The sequence below is a fragment of the Canis lupus genome, chromosome 30 (assembly GCF_003254725.2).
Source record: "Canis lupus dingo isolate Sandy chromosome 30, ASM325472v2, whole genome shotgun sequence".
NCBI lineage: Eukaryota > Metazoa > Chordata > Mammalia > Carnivora > Canidae > Canis > Canis lupus.
In genome coordinates, this window is record NC_064272.1 from 26,079,870 (window position 1) to 26,094,620 (window position 14,751).

The 14,751-nt window shown below is 41.5% G+C and overlaps 1 protein-coding gene across 2 annotated transcripts in view; it reads right to left on the reverse strand.

The window, feature by feature from the left end:
- The window catches only part of RORA (RAR related orphan receptor A), a 711,297-nt gene that overhangs the window by 541,041 nt on the left and 155,505 nt on the right, over positions 1–14,751 (reverse strand). The window lies entirely within an intron of this gene.

A 14,751-nucleotide genomic window follows, 5' to 3' on the forward strand; every position in this document is an offset into this window, starting at 1 on the left:
ACAGAGCGAGCTGGGGACCAGAGGAAGAAATAAATGATAAACTAGATTTTACACTGGGGTGACCAGCAGAATGATGCCAGTAGTGACACAAGGAATCCTGAGGCACTTTGTCTCTACTTCCAGGACTCAGCACTTCATACTTTAACCAGATAATATACACTGTATTATGATTAGTCAGGGTGGTCCACTGTAGTGTCAACTAGGCAAAGACAAAAACTGCATCTAATGGGCCTTTGTTCTAAGCTCCTGAAGCACAATGTCTAGCACAAAAGAAATGCTCAATAAGTAACCTGTTGGTACAGGGCACACTCCAGTTTGGAGGAAGATGAGACAGTCGTTTGGAAAAGTAAGTGAATTCATAGTGATTAAAGCATTCCCATAGAGGTGATTCACGTTGAAATTTGAGAAACAGAGGTCTTCTTTCTTTCTTGAGGGCAAAGTGTGCATGCAAGGGGAGGTACAGAGGGAGAGAGAATCTCAAGCAGGCTCCACACTGAGCAGGGAGACTGATTTGGGGTTCAATTTCACAATCCTGAGACCATGATCTGAGCCAAAATCAAAAGTCAGACACCTACAACTAAGCCACCCAGGTGCCCCTCATCGTTGATTTTTTTTTTTAAAGATTTATTTATTTATTCATGAGAGACACAGAGAGAGTGAGAGAAGCGCAGGGACATAGGCAGAGGGAGAAGCAGGCTCTTCACAGGAGCCCGATGTGGGTCGATCCCAGAACCCAGGATCATGGCTTGAGCCAAAGGCGCTGCTTTTGGTCATATCATTGACCTCAGCACAACCGCTGAGCCACCCAGGCGTCCCAATCTTTGATTTCTTAATTACTATGTCCACCCCCCCCACCGCCACCCCAGTAATACATAGTTATTCCTGCATCTTCCTTCCTAATGTCTGTTAGTTACATCCTTGCTTTTCTGATGGGCAGATGAAGGTTATGGCTATGAGGACGTAACAGTGTCCTAAAGAAAGAGCAGAGGAAAAACAAAGCCAGTAACTGAATCTCAGGGGATGTCTACATCTTGGCAGCAAGGGGGGAGGGAAGAATTCCCAGTTGCTTTCACTGAGTCAGAACCACCACAATCCCTGCCCACTAAACAACACCTAACATGCAGGGCATCTGAACTGTTGGCAAACGAGTCCAGTTAGATGTTCACTGCATACCTTACAGTGATGTTTACCAACAGTAAGTCATATCTAATTGTCACGGTGAAGGATAGTTCATCTTAAGTTCCCTGCCTATCAAAAAGCTTTCTCAATGCACCTATTTATTACAAGACATTGTATGAGCAATTACTTTCTCTTCTGGAAGAACAGAGGTTTGTGGAAATCTTCCATTACTCCATTCAAAATCTGCTTTGAGATACGTTATTGTAATTTACCTCAACAGAATCTTTCCTCCCATGGGGAAATTAGAGCTCAGAATTTCCTGCTATTTATGGGCTGCTCAGTTTTCTTTACCTCTCCTGTCCCTAAATAGGAATTAAGCAAAAAGCTGGGTCAAGCAAATGGTATTGAGGAGAAAAATCAGTAGGTTCTAAGATCCAGTTTTGGCAACCAACACGTCTAATTACGGAAAAATAAAGGGGGGGGGTGTTTACTTTCAATAATGATGTAATTCACAAAATATAAAAGATGGAATCAAAACACCACAGTTCCGTATTTGAAAAAAACCAATATATGTCATTCTGATTAGTGCCATCTGATTATTAGTTCTAGAGGCAGAGGGATGACCATATTATCTGACTAATACTCATCTTCTACTGCAGGATGTGTTTCCAGAGAGGTACTCAGTTAATGCTTGTTAAGGGAATGGATTGGAAACTACCTTCTTGCAGTTTTCACCTTTTCTTAGGCTCCCCCCAGCAACACCTGGCATCCCATGATATAAAAGTGAGCACCTGACAACCATGCTCCCTGGTCCTCTGGTGTCCAGACTCCCGTTTCACGCACCCTCTTGGCTCACCTTCCCCTCCACATTCTGCTCAGCTAGAGCTGATGCATTGTAGCAGTCTGCTTCTCCCTGGCCTGGTCCCAGGTGGTTGCCATGACAACACACCCTAAGAGCAGGCACTTGACAAGGGCCTTCCCTGGACATGCCAGGGCAGGAGGGAGTGTGGCAGACTCTGAGAGGCCCATAGTAGGGAAAGAAGTGAGGAGATTCCAACCAGAGTTGACAACCCCTTTCTTGGCCATAGACCACCACTGGCTGCTCAAACTGGGGACTCTATCACCAGAATTTTAGGCTTTCCCCACCCAAAGAGCCCATGACCAAAGTAGTTTGGAAGTCAGTAGTCACCTCTTCAGCACCTCTTAAAATTTTTTATTTTTTAAGACTTTATTCATTTGAGAGAAAAAGAGAGTAAGTACCCAAACTGGGAGAAGAATAGAGGGAGATAGAGAATCTGAAGCAGACTCCCCATTGATTGTCTAGCACAACTTGGGGCTCGATTCCACGACCCTGAGATCACCACCTGAGCCAAAACCAAGAGTTAGACACCCAACTGACTGAGCCACACAGGCACCCCCTCTAGCACTTTTTAAAACAAGTAAAAGGCTAGAATTCAACATCAAAGATAATTTAAAATACCCTGCCTGAATCTAAAAGTGGATATCCCCCAAGTCTTTAAGGAGGAGGAGCTATCTTTCCTCCCCCTGGAGTTTGGCCTTAAAGGGCAGGGAAGGAAGTGCTATTAGGGTAATGCTGGTATAGATGGCAGGCTCACAGGTGTCCTGTGCAGATGTGAGGCATGGATGGTGTTAGTGGGGTGCTGCTGGCACAAGGTGGACAAGCTTCTGGCCTCATCCCTCATTCTACAGCGTAATTCCCAGATTTTAAGTTTTCTTATGTACCAGCCCTGAAGCCCTTTGTGATTTATTCATCCCTGGATATAGTGAAAATAATTCAGCTTTACATAGCCTTTCTCTAATTGCAAGTATTAAAAGGAAATTTAAGCCACTGCTTTAGTTGCTGGGCAGAGGAGGCCTGCAAAAAGATAGGCTATTATGAATCACTGTATCAGGCTCTTGCATAGAGTAAGTGCATCAGAGGGGACACTCCTCCTCTTCACAAGGTCTTCCCTGCTCTGAATATGTGACTGTGGACAAGGCCAATGGCACATCTTTAGCAGGGACAAAGGCATGTGCCCACACTCAGGGCTTTGACTGTTCTGTGTAGAACTGAGGAGGCAGCACTGGGCCATGCTTCCCACTCCTTGTCTCTTTCTTAGCCTTGTACTTAAGATACAGCTCGGGTTCTTCTCAGAGCCCCCTGCTTTCAGCTACCTTCCCCTTAACTGCAAAGCTGCACTGCTAGTTGATTTGCATTTCATTTGCAACTTCCCAGGTAGAGCAAGCAGCCCCTTTGGCCCCACTTAGAGTATGCCCCTTCCCCATTTAGGTGATGAACTCCAGGAGTGCCACATAGTGGCTCCTGGCCAGTCATGCTGATGATCCCAGTCCCCACACCCCAAACAAGTGATGCAGATGATAATGAGAAGCAGCAGCAAGGGATTTATCTCTGCTTCCTTGGCTGGAAAGGGGCATTCCTTTGGACTGGTGTTTCTCTGGAGAGGCTTCTGGGAACCCTGAAAACCACACCTGGCCAAATAAAAATTGATAACCAAGTCCAGTATGGAAGCTGCCCGAGGTCAGGAGAGCAGTTGGGGGCTGAGGATGGAATCCCCCATCCAGCTAGGATGGAATCAGGGTAGAGCAGAGGAGGGTGCTCAAGTGGAATGTTGAAAATCAGGAGCAGTGAGCCCAGCAGAGCAGAGCTGGGAGGGTGTTTCGAGCAGAGGGAACAGCTTGGATAAAGGCTCGGCATGTTTGTAACTACTGCTTCTCAGATGAGCAGCCTCAAGGAGTCCCTGGGCAGGATTTGCATTTCATGTGTATAATAATTTATGCATTCAGTGTCCACATGGCATTCCTATCTGGAGTGATGACAGTGATTACACTCTTTCCCAAATGCATGGGGACAGACAGGAGCTCTGTGTCTGCAGGGAAATACTGTTTCCATCTCTGAGTGAGGGTATTTACACGCTGACTTTCGAGGTTTAAGGAGATGCTCCCCACAAAAAAAAAAAAAAAACAAAAAAAAAACAATAAAAAAAAAACCCTAGGAGGAAATATGTGGTAGAGTAAGACATTCCACCTCATGTCAGCTCTTTTTCCATACTTAGTTTTTTTAAGTTACTAGAATCATCTGAAAAAGAATTTACAGAGCTTGAGTAGATTATGTGAGACTGAGACCCAGAGCACAAGAGGATAGTAATGTAAGGTGTGAAGAGTGAGGAATCAAATCAGATGTGTTGAACAGTGTGCTTGCTGACCTGCAGGACGCACCAGCTGGCCTCGAGAAATCCATAAATCAAGGCACACCACCAAATGGCACCACCACCAATGTAGCTTCCCTTTAGAGACTAACTAATATTCAATGTCTTTGTGGAGTTGCTGTTGTTCCTAACTGAAAAAATCTGGCTCCGCAGAAAACACAGATTCTCTTCATCTTAGGTTCTTTTACCAAAAAAAAAAAAAAAAAAAAAGCTTATAAAAAACATGGCAGCGGGGGGTGGGGGGGCGGGGCAAGAGGAGGCATAGAGGGAGAACACACTGGAGTATTTATACTCTATTCATAAAACTTAATGAAGCAACAAGTTATTTAATCTAGAACCTAGTGTCAAGTAAATGCTTAATATCTTTTATCATCTAAATGTAAAGAGGAATTCAGATAAGGTTACCTGAACTTGTATCTGTACAGAAGGAATTTTTGTGGTTTATCAACATGATCAACAGTGTAATAAGATATAAAATAATATCCTGGAGTCAGGCTGGCCTGGCTGGTATCTTTGGTCTTCTACTTGCCAGTTGTATCTCCTTGGAAGGGTTCTTGGAAATTTCTCAAGCCCGAGTCTCCTTATCTTTAAAATAGGGATAGTTACTTCCATAGGTCTGCTTACAGGATCAGATGGCTAACGTATATAAAGTGTTGAACGCACTGCCTCCCTCATGGTATGTGCTCAGTAAATATTAACTACTGTGGTTATAGAATAGTAAGAACACTAATTGGCAGCTTTTCACCTTAAAAATCCCAGGTCATTTCAGATCAGGATTCCTGTGAAAACTGAAAAATGAACCAGTGTTACAAAATAAAGGGAGAGCAGGTTTGGCCTAGCTCTCTTGTAAATGGAAAAACATGGCCCAGTTCTGGACCTGGACCTGAACTCCATTTCTCTGATGCCTTGGGCCCATCTCTTTACCTTGCTGCACCTCCCTCTTGCTTCCATACAAAGTGTTAGTACTTGTAGTGTTGGTGATGTCTCAAATCTCTTTCAGCCAGCATTCTGGAGTCGACCTCGAGGGCAACTGTGATGGCAAAGGTCAACACAGCACATTTTATGAACGGAATCAGAAGACAAAGTGATAGGGGCCTATTGGCAGCATTACGTAATGAGCCTTCTGCCTGGAGGGAGGGAGTGCCTGTGTGCAGTTATGCAATCGCATTCTGAAGGGACAGGTGCGGACTCACATCACATCCTTGAGAACAACTTTGATACCCCTGAGCCACTGTTTCTACCTAAGAAGGCGGTCTAGGTAATTTCAGTCTGTACTTTCTTAGCACCAACTATTTGAACAACTCCTTTTATTTTTGCAATACAGAGGGCACATTTGCATGGCCCAATCTTATTGGCTTTATATTAGTGAGCTACGTGCCATCGTATTTGGGCTATAACCCAGTATTCACACATAGCCTAAAATCCCAGTGCAAATTTTAGGGTTCACAAACTTGAGACTATGTGAGAGTGTGCGTAGGGAGCTTGTTAAAAATGCAGACACTTCTCTCTTCATAATGACTCTGCAAGTCTAAGGTGGCATCCAAGGGAGTGTCATTTTAACAACCTCCCCAGATTCCTCTGATGTCAGTGGTGCACAGTGGGAAAAAACATTCTTCAGGATTCATCATGGATAGTGGTGGAGAGACCATGCAGATGGCTGAGTGACCACCCTTACCTGCACTAAGGCTTCCCCTAGTCATCAGGCAGCAAGAAAAACCATTGCACAATCTGCTCATCTCCTTTCCTGGCACTGAAGTACAATTCTAGAATTTAAGATGCAATCTGACGTGGGAGCAATTAGCACTCCACAAGTTCTCCACCTCATCCCATGGCCCCTCATCCTTAAACTGCTTCACTGCTTGCCCTGAGCTAGTTACTCACTCACTCTTCCCTATCTGCCCCCGTAGATACTAAAAAAGAATCACTCAGTGTTCGGGAGTACATCAAGCCTGGAGAATCAGAGTCCAAAGCAATTTTGTTAAAGTTGTATTTAAGGCTCCAGGATGTTTCACAAACTATCAGTAGTGCTATCATTCAAAGCTCCATTCAGATGTCACTGCCCTTGAAGATAACTCCTCCCCCCATACTGTTTTTCATCTCCCTTCTAGGGGCTAACAAAATATCCCTAGGAAAACCTGAAACAAAGGTAGCAGGTACCCTAATGAACAACTGCTTTAGACTGGGAGCTCCTTGCCGGTAGGCACCATATAAACTTTACATCTTCAGCTCCCCTCTGCCTAGCCAGGTTTCGCTTTTAATGATCTGGGTTTCACTGCAATTTCCCCAAGAGAGTCTGCCCTGACCCAAGTCAATGCTCCTCACTATTGCTTAGGGCATCACCCTCCTCTCCTCTGCAACACTCAATGCAGCTGCCATTTGCCAGTGTTTTAGTGACTGGTTGATCAAGGTCTTGGTCCTCTACAAGTTCCATGAGGGCAACAAAGGGGACTGACATAAAGAAAATACTCAAAAACCATCCTCTGAATGAATGAAAGGATTTAGAGGTCGATAAGGTTGCCCTTGTGGAAGCTAGTAAGAGCTAGATATCTGGACAGTGCCAACTCTGACAGGCTTTTTTGATCTTAGAGGCTTCCTGCTCTTCCATTCAAGAAATCTAACATATACCTCATGCTGGTACAAGTTTGACTGTAAAGTTGGGTGACAAAGGATCTCAGAGCACAAGAATGGTATGCCTGCATAATCCATTTCCTTCATGCAAGATTCTGCTCAGAGTTTAGTCTGATTATATTTCATATTCTCCAATGGCTTCTCTGTTCTACCCAGGAAGCAAAGAATTTTTCTACCATGGCTGGTATTCCCTTCAAGATTGGTTGCAACTTGGTTGAAGTATCCTAGTAGAAAGCAGTTGATTGAATCAATGCTCCACTTCTGGAGTAGGATTTGGGCCTTTCTCTTGTGCTTACTTGTCTGAGAAATTTACTAAGTCTAATATATATATATTTTTTTATTGTAAGCACTCATTTTGCAGGACTTCACTGGCTCTCATCTACATTCCAAGCCATCTATCAGTTTTTAAAAGAGGTTAATGATTCCAAAGTGGTAGACAGGCACTATGGAAACAGAAAGAGACAGGAGTTATTTAGCCTTAATAACATTTCAGGACAAAAACTTGAGAATGTTAAGTATTTACTACAAAATTAGGGTTTCACCAGAAGAAACGGTTTGGGGTTTTGTTTTGGAGCAAATGATAAAGATCTAAACAGCCTAGGACCTACAGGATAGTGAGAAAAGGTGGCATACTTCTCAAGAATATAGAAAACCCTTTCTGTTTTATGTTGTTGTTTTGTTTAGATCCAAGTAGGTAAAAGTATGGTTTCTCAAGACAAGACAAGAAGTCCAAACTTCCTTCTCCTAGATCTACATGCCATGGAAAAAAAAAGGGGGGGAGCTAATAAGACCAGGAAAAAATGGTGGCTAGGATAGACCTTTACTCCACTGAGGCACGGTCATTTCTGGCATTCACATTAAGGTACAGTTGTAGAAGGGAATGAGTCCACACTCTATTTCAGTATCAAAAGGCCAAAGATTTAGCCACCATACTTCCAGCTCTCCCTAGTTAACCATTATTGACATGTGTACATTAATCTCAAACTTGTAAACTCTAATTTTTAACCTGTACAATAGCATTTAGATAGACTTCTAACCAACTTTATTTAACCAAATAATAAATTTAATTTTTATTAAAAATAAAACACCAATGATGTGATTGATGACCCATGGGGGTGATGGCAGCCTCAATGAATTTCAAGAATTATGGCAAGCATTCCACATATACATCTTATTTGATAATCGTAAAACTATTTAAGATTGTGACTTCTTCCTTTTTCAGATAAGAAAAATCAATCAGAATGATTAGAAATGCCTATGGTCAGGCAAATGAATGGTAGAACAAGGATTTGAACACTGGTGTTCTTAATCCAATACACTCTGGTTTTACCCTCAGAGTATGTACTGCTGCCATGTTTGGTGAGCCTGGGTTCACACTCTAATCTTAGAAATCTCCCCATTCGTTCGCCACTTCTTAAATAAAGTATATTTATTTGCCTCAAGTCCCTTAGTTACTTTAATTATCCCTCTTAGAACTTCCCTTGGTTTGCTCAGCGTTCTTAAGGCGTACTGGTCCAGCTATAAATTACATTATGCACAGCCACAGACATGCTTTTGATTCTAGAGACCTCCATGATGACATTCAGCACTTGTTCTGTCTTTTTGGCCATAACCAGCTTTTGGTCAGTCTTCCAAGAATTGTCTGGAATGACTTAGAAACCCATTTCCTGGGTTAGCACCTAAAATTCTGGCAGCTTATCCCCAAGTGCAATTTCTTTTATTTTTTTCATATGCTTTGTTGATACAGATGTTCTTCTGCCTCTTTTCAGCACACTTGGGCCATAATAGTTTAGTATTTCTCTGCTAAAAAGATCTGGAAGTTTCACTACACATACAATTAGGTAAGAGTTAACCTGGATCATTCCTCAGCAATGCCTAAGTGCCTGTACTGTTTATGGCTCTCCATCCAGAGAAAGGACATCATCTATCTATCTATTGTTTCCTGTCTGTAAGATAGTCTCCACCCCTGAGAGTGTTTCCTCTGATACCATATTCATTAACAACTGTAGCGAGAGGAAACATGTGAAAAAATTCACTATGTCAATTGCTTTTATTTGCCAAATTCTCATGATAATTGCTCAATTGTTCCACATTCTTTGACATCTTAGGCTTGCCTCTGACTTCAGAATGTATCATTGTGCTGTGCATCTAAATCTACACAAGCAAGGCAGAGTAGGTGGCTGCATAATTGTACTGTGAATATGAGCCAACCACTTAGTCAATACAGACCATTTTGGGCACAACGGGATTACTTTGCTTGTTATCAAGAGTCTCAGCTACTGGGAATGATCACATTGACCGATGTATCTATCTGGGTGTCCTATCCTTTGGTTTTAGCTCATTTAGCTCTAGATCTGCAACCCATCCTCCAACAAAATAGCTAATTTTTATTGCACACAGAAGCAGTTAAGCCATTCGTCTCTGGGTTAAGATGTAGAAACAAGTAATCTTGAAAAAACAAAGAGAAATTAGTTCAGTAATGAAAAACCACTGAAAGCCATTTGCAAACCATTCCCCTGACAGTATATAAACACTTAATATACCGTACATAAGTCAGGGTTGGTCTTTTTTTTTTATTCCTTCCTTCTAATCATATGTCTTTCTAGCAGCAATACTGACACCTGAATCTCTTTTTCACTGTTTCAGAAGGACATACAGTAACAAATACAGCTACACATTGAATGAAGTTAATGACTTGTATTGTTTATCCAATGGAATGCCTCTGGTAATTAAAAAAATAAAAAGGTTAATCAAGCAGTTGTGAAACCACAGATTCAGGGAATCCAAGCACTTGTGTAAAACCTAAATTTGTTGCTGTGTACCCTTCAACAAACAGCCACGGTGATCACCACATTAAAAAAAAAAAAAAAAAAAAAAAAAAGGAACTTACATGGTAAAACTATGATTTCCTTAAGAACTATACAAGCCAAGAAAAAAGTTTTGCAAAATCAAACTGGGTGGTGAATATAATAAACGGGGAGCCAGGATATCCCGAAGGAGAGAAAAGCAAGACGGAATTTCAGAAAGGATAACAAATTAGTTTAGCAAAGTCACAATGAGAGAGGGCAGACAAAATAAAGGCAAAGGATGTAGCGTCCAGGGAAAGAGGAAGGGGCGAGTGGAAACAGCTGGAATTGTTCAGCTGTGTCAACATTCGGCTGTTTCACAGATTGACTAGCAAAGTGTCATCTGAAACCAATTACATTCCCAAAACCCCATGGACCCAGTTCATAACATTGATTAATCCACATTGTGAAAAAGTCCCCAAGCAAAACTAGAACAGCTGTCAGCCCTTGGAGCTCAAAATATAGCAATTCCTTAAGAAAAATATAAATAAATAAATAAATAAATAAATAAATAAATAAATAAATAAATAAATAAGAAAGTTCTTCCTCTTGAAATTTTAAGGATTTTTTTTTTTTTCCAGAGCTGTGCCCACTGAAATAGAAGATAAATTCACAACTGCTCCTCCCCTCTGGTTTGGGGACTGACTGTAATTAGAAAAGCAGTGGTCATATTAAGATAAATCCAGAGTCCATTCCTCAAATCAGAGCACAATTGCCTCAAAGTCTGTAATACCCTGTGTCTTTCTGCTCCTTTCTGGGAATAACATTATGCATTTCTATTTTTTTTCCCCATCTCATTATTTTAAATATATTCACCTACCTCCTTTGGGCCAATCAAAATACAGGTAATATATTTTCTAACAAAGATATCTTTTTAATACCCTTTGTCACATTTCCCAGGGGGAGATGTATGCACAAAGTTCTTTTTTTTTTTTTTTTTTTTTTAATGATAGTCACAGAGAGAGAGAGAGAGAGAGGCAGAGACACAGACAGAGGGAGAAGCAGGCTCCATGCACCGGGAACCTGACGTGGGATTCGATCCCAGGTCTCCAGGATCGCGCCCTGGGCCAAAGGCAGGCGCTAAACCACTGCGCCACCCAGGGATCCCCACAAAGTTCTTTATTTGCTAATATGTGACTTGTGTTGAGTCAAACATACAGATGGCCACCATATCCCATCAATGTGCCTTCTAGTTGGACAGGAGCCTGCAGAGGTGTGTGTGAAGCCTTGGCCTTGCCTCTGAAGCTACTGGAGCTAGACATTCAGCTACTAGGTGCTTCACAGAAAACCCCACCATATAAATTGTCATGAAAGGCTCCTTGAGAAGCCTTGTTTCTGTAGATTCTGGCCTGAAATCGCCACCGTGAGGCAGCAGAAATTGTAGAAGTCTCTGATCCTTTGTATGGACTTTGCCCACAGAAATAAAATATGTGCTTATTCCTTTGTTCATTCAGTCAGCAAACATTCATTGAACATCTACTCCATATCAAACACTGGGTCTCAGCATGTCAATTCTGTGTATGAATAAACCGAAGCTCTGAAAGCTTTAGTGACCTGCCTAGGGCCAAACAACTAGTACATCCTACAGTTTGGACTCAAACCCAGGGCCACATGATAACTAATTCTGTGCTCTTTTGGAAGAAAATGACATTATGTTTGACATAGATTTCTATAAGCTAGCCGGGGAGTCCAAAAGCATGCAAAATATAGCTCCTACGGGGAAATACATTCCGAGTTACAAAAAAAACTAGGTACAAATTGGACTTTAAGAACATAAGCGGTTTATATATTCAGATTACACTCTACTTTTGCTCCTTCCTCTCTAAATACCCCATTAGTAATCTAATGGTCTCCTCTGTTGAAATGCCACTCTGTAACTGCAAGTGTTATGAAACTGGAGTAGGTCTTTGATATATTGATCCTTTTCCTCCAAATACTTAATGCTTATGTCTTCTACCACTAATCAGTATCACCAGGACCAGTAGTTTCTAATTCAAACCACTCAGAGAGATACAAACCTTGATTCTGTTGATATATCCTTGGACTTGGGGGAAAAAAAAAAAAAAGCCTACAACCCACAATTCACCGTGTTAGACAAAGGAATCCAAGCTTACTCTTTGGATTTCAGAATTGGAAGGTCAACATTAATAGCATACTGATACTAAATACTGTTCTCAAAACAGTAGGAATATTTTCAGAGATTTGTAGTAGGCAACATTTACACTGAGTTTTGAAGAATCTTGGAGGTGTCTCCATTTACCAAGATTAGGGTGGGAGCAGGAGATACAGAGACAAAGCAATAAGAAACAATTAGTCTCTAGACAGATTCCCCAAGTCTTTCTTTTTACTATTTTTTGTTACACGAGAGGATATTTATAATTATAGTTTTTTAAATGCTCATGATGTCACAGAGAAAGAGCACCAATTGCTCCCAAAAGAACTCTAACTACAGTACATGTTTGTAAGAGCAAATTACTGTTTATAAATGGACATGATTGTAAATGAGGGGAAGAAGTTACAAATGATAGGTTACTGAAAGAAAGCCAAAACACTTTCAATTTTTTCTTTCTTGAAAAGATAGTATTACCTGCATCCTGCCCCCTTCTCTCAGTCCCCACTGTGTACATTGGCATAAACCTACAAGAAATACAGTACTTTCTATTTTTATGTCATGATCGAATAATACCCAGAGTGAAAAAAGCAAAAATCACTCACATTTCCATATTTCAAAATACTCTAAGAATCAGAGTAGAAAGATTATAACTAAGTGCTGAATGGAGAGATTATCTGTCCCAAGAACTATATATATCTATGACCTTCAAATAAATCTATCTTAAAAGGTCTACCATTTAACAAAAAAACTCAACCTTAAAGTACATAAATGATGTTTTGTGTAAGGTGGGGTCTGTTCTCTGCACATTTTTATTTGAAAAAGTCACTGTGGGGCGCCTGGGTGGCTCAGTCAGCTGATGTCCCACTCTTGATTTCTGCCCAGGTCATTATCTTGGGGTTGTAAGATTGAGCCCCGAGTCTGGCTCCAATCAGCGCAGAGTCAGCTTGTCCCTCTCCCCCTCTGCTCCTCCCTCTCCCTCTTTCTAAAATAAAATCTTTAGGAAGTCATGTAAGCTATATTTTATCTTTTTATAAACAATTTCTACCTTATAAAGCCTAGCTCCCCCGCCCCCTGGAAATAGCATTTTTGTGAACTAATGATCAAGATAGACATCTCAGGCTATCATATGACCCTAATGAGGACTGAGGGATCACAATGACGGTAATTTCCTCAGGTTTTTTTTTTTTAAGATTTAATTTATTTATTCATGAGAGACACAGAGAGAGAGAGAGAGGCACAGACACAGGCAAAGGGAGAAGCAGGCTCCGTGCAGAAAGCCCGACGTGGGACTTTATCCCTGGTCTCCAGGATCAGGCCCTGTGCTGAAGGTGGCGCTAAACCACTGAGCCACCTGGGCTGCCCCTTTCTCAGTTCTAATACTGTTTTTTGAGGATTAAATGAATTTTTACTACATGGAAAGCATTCAGAACAGGACACAGATCATAGAAGTGTTGGGACAGTGGTAAGTGTTCAAAGTCAGTGTTTTCATTTCAGAGTTCAAGGAAGAGGGAGTTCCAGGAATTTCGGTCTGGACAGACCCAAGGTGGTTTATAGCAAATAAGGAAAAGACTTTTATAAAGGTATGGCTTCCTATCCACTCCTTACTATCACCATATGCATCTTTTCTCAACTCACTGCAAAAAAGAAGTAGACCTAGAGTAGAGAGTCCATACCTGCTCTGAACTACAACTGGCAAAGGCTTGGAAATGCTCTTTTCTCTCTTGTGTCTGTGCTATAAATGGCTCCTCTGAGCAGCTTGGTGAGATTCATATGCTAAAGGGCTTTTGTTTGATTGTGAGGCAAGGTAGAGGGCAGTGAGCAGGTGTACTATTTGTCACAACAAGCTGCCTTACTGCTCCTGTTTTATTTAAAACCAAGACACTCAACGACCCTGTGGGATTATTAACAGCTCACATCTCAAAAGCATGGACTCTCTCAGGGTTGGAATGGTTATTAAAGGTTGTCCGGGCCGACTTCCTCTCAGCACTATCACTCATTGCTCAGTGGTTCCAATTTCTCAGATGGCATGAACTGCCTAGCAATAGCACCACTGCTTATATTGCAGGGCTGTGACTTGCCTCAGCCCAAAGGATTTTTGATGATGTTGGCCTAGGGGATAAAGAGAAATGGACTTGTGGAGAGAATCAGGAAAAAAAAAAAAATCCCAAAGCTGAAGTTCTCATCTCATCAGGTACAGACTTACAGTAAATATTAAATAGAAGCTGTCCTGTATCACCTCCTCAAGCTACCTCCTACATCAATATAATTATGCTTCACCCATCTTTAGGGACAGACATTCCATGGTAGACCTACTTTAAAAGAAGAGGGGTTTGCTAGAGTTCCTCAATTTCCCAACCGTGTTTTCCCACCACAAATGACAATTGTTGCTAAGTTCATTGCTAAATTTCAATGGTATACAACGCACTCATTTTCCAAAATATCAAGCAGTCCATTTCAATGAACACAAGATACTGTTTCTTGGTTTCCTACACCAAAACTTTGCCTTTCTACTCAGAATTGAACTTAACTATAAAATGTAGGATGCCATTAAGTCTTCAAAGGCTTCCTACTCTAGAACAATGGTAATTACAGAACAGAGCCTAGGGACATTTTAGGAATGGTGTGCTTGCTATTTATCATGCATCAGGACCTTCACAGCCATGCCAGTACACTTGATGCCACTTCTCTTTGGGAGCTCTTGAAAGAATAAGCCTGTGCCTTTAAATGCAGCCTTAACTGCAAGGCTTGATGTATTCATGCTACCTTTTATCTGCAACCCTAGAAAAACAAGACCAAAGAATGACACTAGTGATGTTCA